The sequence below is a fragment of the Tenrec ecaudatus genome, chromosome 6, assembly GCF_050624435.1.
Source record: "Tenrec ecaudatus isolate mTenEca1 chromosome 6, mTenEca1.hap1, whole genome shotgun sequence".
NCBI lineage: Eukaryota > Metazoa > Chordata > Mammalia > Afrosoricida > Tenrecidae > Tenrec > Tenrec ecaudatus.
Window position 1 is genome coordinate 87,708,562 of NC_134535.1, and position 6,671 is coordinate 87,715,232.

A 6,671-nucleotide genomic window follows, 5' to 3' on the forward strand; every position below is an offset into this window, starting at 1 on the left:
GCACGGGAAAGCTAAACAATGAATAACAGAAGACCCAAGAAAAATGGATGCATCTGAATGATGGTGTTGGTGAAGAAATTTGGAATTAGCATTGATTTCCAGAAGAACAAATTAATGTGTTGTGGAAGAAGTACAAGCTGAGTGCTCCTTAGAAATAAGAATGCTGAGACTTCTTCTTGCTTTGGACATGTTATCAGGAAAGACCATTCCCTGGAGAAGGAGTTCAGGCTTGGTAAAGTTGAGAGTGGAAAAAGAGGAAGACTCTCAATAAGATGGACTTAGAGTGTGGCTGCAACAAGGGGGTTCGCACGTAGAAAAGACTGTGAGGACTGTGTAGACTGAGGCAGTGTTTCCTTTGTTGGACACAGGGTCTCCGTGAGTGGGAACCAGCTCTATGGTTATATAAGGTAGGCATGGGAAGCAAGCTCGAGGAGAAAGCAACGGGACTGATGGTCCTGGAGGGACTGGGGGGAGAAAGCGGTAGGAGAAGGGAGTGGTGAACAAACAACGCTATAGATAGGGAACAACTAGGGAATTAAAATCGACAACACCAAGGTCACAGAGATCTTGAGGGTGCTGGAGCAACAGCAATCTAGCTGAGATGAATTACTAAGAGGCAGAAGTAGGCTGAGTGTGATGCTTGGGCAGGAGGAAGGTGAGAGAAACAGAGGAACGATCTAGGAAGCAAAGATACGGATGGATAGAGGTATAAGCATAGGTGTGTGCACGTATCAACACATTAATTCATAAAAATAGAGGTATCGGCCCGTGTACATATATTTATATGGCAATACACTGAGGTTGGGGATGGATTTCCTCTACTCATGCCCTCCCTCAATGCAAGAATGTTTTGTCCTAACAACCTGGCATTCTGTGATGCTCACCCTCCCGGCACAATCTCTGAAGACAAAATCGGTACATAAGCAAATGTGATGAGAAAGCGATGGTGCCCAGCTTTCAAAAGATATAGCTTCTGGGGTCTTAAAGGCTTGAATTTAAACAAGTGTCCATCTAGCACAGAAGCCCACATGGAAGAAGCACACCAGCCAGTGCTATCATGAGGTGTCAATGGAACCGGGTAACAGGCATCAGAAGACTACAAACAAACAAACAAACAAGACCATATTGTTGAGAATGAGGGGGCTCAGAGCGGAGATCCAAAGCTCATTGGTAGACAATGGGACATCCCCTCACAGAGGGGTCACAGGGTAGGGATGAGTCTATCAGGATGCAGTAAAGCATTGATGAAACACAGTACTTTGCTGGTTCCTCGAGGTTTCCTCAGCCCTCCACTATCGTGACTCTAGTACTGTCTCTCACTGCGGGTTAAACCGGAGCGTGTGCACAGATACAGATAAGACATAAGAGCTCACAGCACATGGAATCCAGGAACAGGAATGGGAATAGCACAAGGAAGGTGGAGAGAGGAGGGGAGGAAGGGGGAACCGATCGCAATGATCGACACATAACTGCATCCCCACCCAGGGGGACACACAACAGAAACCATGGGGGGAGGGAGACAGTGGTTGGTGTGAGATATAAAAATAATAATAATTTATCAAGGGGCCACAAGGAGGTGGGTTGGGAGTGGGGTGTGGGGAAGAGTTGCTGACACCAAGGGCTCAATAGAAAAATGTTTGGAAAATAATGATGACAACAAATGTGCTTGATACAATTGATGTATGGATTGTTACACGAGCTGTAAGAGCCCCCGATAAAATGTTTTAAAAATACGTAAATAACACGAGTCAATATCTTCTCCACGGCACCCAGAAACAACGTCCAAGATGGAAATCACCATCTTCCTCTCCATCTTTGACCACAGAGAAAGTAGCTTCAGCTGCATCACTCTCTGATCAGCTCCCTTCTCTACTCCTGCAGCCTCTCTCTTAATTCACCTCTAGACTCCTGCTTTCGCATCCTACATCATCTTCCTCCAACCCATTCTTTCACCTGCCCTCTGGCTCTTTCTAAGACGCTGATCTGCTCATTTCCATTTCCTCTGCTGAATTTCACCTGAGACATCCTGCTCGGATTCTCTTGAAATCCCCAGCCCTCTGCCTTTTCTTCATCACATTAGCAAAACACACCAACGACCTCCCGAGACTCAGCTGGTCCCAGATGACAAGGCACCTGGATTCGTTTAGACAACAAGGGTTACCAATAGCACGTTCTGGGTCTATTGCTCTGAGTGGGTCATGTGTATAGCATTTTATACAAAATCAGCCACACTAGTTATTGCTATCATTTATTGCTCATGTATTATGCAGGCATCACAGCTGTCACCCGACACCCACCTTCATGAGCATTATGAGATGACAGAACAGACCACCTAGAGGGCCAGCTTGTGCCTCCGGGCAGTAAGAGAGTCTAACCCACCACTTGGTCAACCATCTAAGAGGCGAGGAAGACAATTAGGAACTCCTATGGGTCACTTGCTGGTCTGCTGATCGACCTTGTCCTATCAGGAGAGGGACAGCCCTTCCATGAGGGAACTTGGATGGGGCAGCAGCCTCACCAGCCAGAGAGCATGTCCTTGTGGCTTCAGAATGTTCTGGAGAAGTGGTTCGAGTCTTCCTTTTCCAGAGCTCCTCAGGTGTCCATCTTGGCCCTGACCTTTGCTAATAGATGTGCTGGACTGCCTGTATTCCACTTCATCTCAACCCGCAATTTTTCTTAACTATTTGTTTCAAATATTTGGGACAATGGCTTAGACAATTTAGCCCTCAGTTAGCTACCTCCAGGTTAAGGCCCCTTTATTTTTTTCACAGGGTGATCAATACGCTCACAAGGTGATGTTGAAAGGCCCCAGGTAGAGGCCACCAGGGTACCCTGCTTTTATTTGCTCCCTTCCTATTTACAGCCACTTGGAGCCTGACCAGTGGGACATTTGACCTCTATTTAAATGACTTGAAAGGAGTCTGGTGGGAGTAGAAAGTCTCGTCTTTATTCTGATGAGTGGCTGGTGGTTTCAAACTGGTGACTTTGTGGTTAACAGCCCAACTCATAACCACTGTGACCACCAGGTCTCCTTTGTATAAAATAAAGACTATAGAAAGAGGAGATAGATCTTTTGCCTTGTCTCCAAGATCAGGCCCCCATAAGCCGGAAAAATTGGCAGAGAGGGAGGAAAACCCAAAGCCATCCCACTGCCAGCTGGTCCCTTCCAAGTCATAGGAACACTGTACAGGGTTTCCAAGACTGCACACCTTTCTGGGAGTGCACGGTCTCACCTTTCTCCAGCAGAGTAGCTGGTGGGATTGAATCTCCAGCCTTGCAGTTAGCAGCCTCACTGCTCAACCCAGAGCACCACTAGGCTCCTTAGAGAGAGAGGAGATAGAACATAAAACAAACAGCAGGCATGAAGCCAACTACTGGTACCGTCAGAGGTAACATTCATTGAGGGCTAGATTTTTTCCTTCTTCCTTTTTAAATTAAAATATTGGCTATATTTCTAGTTACAGTATCATCTACACACAACCCTAATTATAAGGAATAGTAAATGATTAGGGAGGTAAATGACCCAGGATAGCCAGATTTTAAAAAGTGACAATATTAAATACTAAACACACACATGGATATTAAGATACACCAGGAGTTCATACATAGTTACATGTAGCATTTTGTTCTAAATTAGAAGGAAATGTTATAAGGTCTGTCTAAAGCAATCAGCTAATTTGAAGACAATAAAGCTGGCAAATTAGGAGGAACAATTAGAAGTGTCCAGATCTTCCTCTTTAGATGCATGGCCCGGCTCCCCTGGTCCTCAGGCCCAGGCAGGTTAAGGAAACGGAGCTGCAGAGGAGGATGATGAGGAAATCCAAAGCATCTTACACATTCCAAGGAAGCTCCAACACCAAACTTGCTGCCACCCATGGACTCATGGGGACCCCATAGGGCAGGATAGAATTGCCCCCTGTAGGGATCTGAGCCTGGAACTCATTATGGGTGCAGGAAGTCTCATCTTTCTCCTGAGGTGCAGCTGGTGGTTTCGAACTCATGACTTCGCAGTCAACAGCCCAACGCATAAATAACCCATGAGCCCACCGGGGCACTTTACACAGGCCCAGAACACCTGAAAGCCAGATGGGAGTTGTGACCTTGAGCGGGAGTAGGCACTATAGAAGAGGTGTGTGTGCATAAAGGGAGCCGGGCCTCTTCTCTGTATGTGTGAGAGGAAATAAAGAAGGCTTGCTAGTGGAGTTCCGGTTCAGACTAGTGTGCTCTGTACACCAAACCTGTATTCCTCATGTCCTCTAAGAAATGTATTCACTGCCTTATGCTTTTGAATTGCTCAATTTTCCCACTTCGTCTACATGCACGAGAAGAGAAAAAATAATCCTCTACCACCCAAAACAAATAAATCAGAAGCAACAGTATGACGGACAATGCCCATCTACAGTCTCGGAGGGGCTAGGGAAGGGTGGGGATTGTGGCATATGAAAACCAAAAGCAAACCATTGCTATTGAATCAGTGCTGACTTCTAGCGGCCCCCTGTGGCAGCGGTTCTCAACATGAGGGTCACGACCCCTTTGGGGGTCGCACAACCCATTCACAGGGGTTGCCTAAGACCATCAGAAAACACAATTTCTGATGGTCTTCGGAACTGAGGCACCACTTCTCTCTGTCCATCTCCAGGCAGGTCCGCCCACATAAGCATACCCACCGCAAAGACTGTTACCCATGCTATACCATGCTTCAAGACAAAATTTCATTTGTCATTAGAAAGAAATATTTCACAATATATAATTACATATTGTTTTGTGATCACTATACTTTAATTATGCTCAATTTCAAACAATGAAAATATATCCTGCCTATTAGGTATTTACATGACAATTCATAACAGTAGCAAAATGACAGTTATGAAGTAGCAATGAAAATAATTTTATGGTTGATGGTCACCACAATATGAGGAACTGTATGAAAGGGTCGCGGCATGAGGAAGGCTGAGAACCCCTGCCCTGTGGGTTTCTCAGACGGTAACTGTTTAGGAGAGTAGAAAGCCCATTCTTTCTTCAGAGGAGCATCTGGTGGTTTCAAACTGCTATCTGTGTGGATCGCAGCCCGATGTATAAGCACTACACCACCAGGACTCCTTTTCCTCCCTTGTTACTACCAGATAAAAATACAGAGTTATTTGGGACACAGCTTGATTTTCACACATTGGCTCAAGAAAGAAAGAGTAATGTGCAGGAAAACCCAATACATTTACAGTCCTTTTCTTTTTTAATGTCTATCTAGATCAGGGTTTCCCAGTGGGGCAGTGGGCTAGGCACGGGACTCAGGTTCAAATCCAATAGCAGATCCAAGGGAGAGCGATGAGGCAGCCTGGTTCCGTAAAGACTGACGACCTGAGCAGCCCCAGGAGACAGTGCTACTCGGTCCTAGAGGGTGGCTTTGAGTCAGAGTGACTCAACAGCAGAGGGTCGGATTAGGTTTGAGACAGTGAAGGGAACCAAATTCAGGCGGACACCTGGATGGTAGGGACCACACAGAATCCAAATTAAGGCAGCGAGGAGTGGAGAGACCTCAAAATGGTTAGAGGTGGAGAATTCTGAAAGGCAACTGCCTCAGGTACTAAGCTACTTTCTATCCCAGCTGTTACATGAACCAGGCTTGGTTTCCCAGGCAACATCCTGTCTTGGGTAGCCTGAAAGCTCGTGCACTTGTGCAGTGCAGCAGAATTTCATGTTGATGACAACGTTGGCATCAGTTCCCAGAACTGCGCCAAGCCAAGGATCAAAGCTAAGACCGTGCTATTGGGTAACAACGTCCTACTGCTGGTGAATTTTAACACTTTCATCAGACACCAAGGATTCTTAATGAATTCTGTTTTCTGTGTCCCCACCCTCCAACCCCCAACCTCGCCCTACATGATATAATTCATCACATCAGATCCTCCATGTCTGAATATCTCCTAAACACTATTCCGTGTTTTCTGCTTATTTTTAAAATATTTATTTGTTGTGCTAATTATGAATATAGGTAATTGGGTATTTCTAACACTAGCATCCTGACATTTAATTAATTTGAATGGTCCTTATTATTTCTTCCCAATTGGACAGAGCCCAATGGCCTATTTCCAGGCAGATGCAAACATGCCACGCCTCAAAGATAAACTAAAAACTGCAAGCCTCCAGCGCGTCTAGGTCTGGTGTGACCGTGTGCATTCCTCCAGTGCTTGCCAGAACAGTTTCGACATGGTGTGGGGCCTTGCTCTGCGCCATTTCCAGAGCAAGGTGATAGAAATTTCAGACCAATGAGTGGGGGGGGGGGGGGGAAGATAGACTAAAACTATTTGCTTCCTTGGTAATAACCAGCTGCCATGTGTGGGTTCCGACTCAGGGCAACCCCAAGTGTGTCAGACAGAGTAGAACTGCCCCATGGGGTTTGCAGTGACTGATTTTCTCAGGAGACCATTTGGCCTCTCTTCCATAGACATCTCTGAGTAGATGCAAACCTCCAAGCTTTAATTTGGCAGCCAGACATGTAAATTGCACCAACCAAGGGTTCTTCCTTTATGTTCACACACACACACACACACACACACACACACACACACACACACACACACGACTGCCGGTGAGCCAATTCTAATTCATAGCAACTCTATATAGGGCTTCTGAGACGGTAAATCTCTATAGGTGCAGACTATCCCATATTTTCC

General features: G+C 45.9%; 1 non-coding gene across 1 annotated transcript; it reads left to right on the forward strand.

The window, feature by feature from the left end:
• The first annotated feature begins 6,130 nt into the window (after positions 1-6,130).
• LOC142452211 (small nucleolar RNA SNORA9) lies at positions 6,131-6,265 on the forward strand. Its single transcript, XR_012785240.1, has one exon. It is a non-coding gene; the product is annotated as a small nucleolar RNA SNORA9 (small nucleolar RNA).
• Positions 6,266-6,671: the final 406 nt, after the last annotated feature.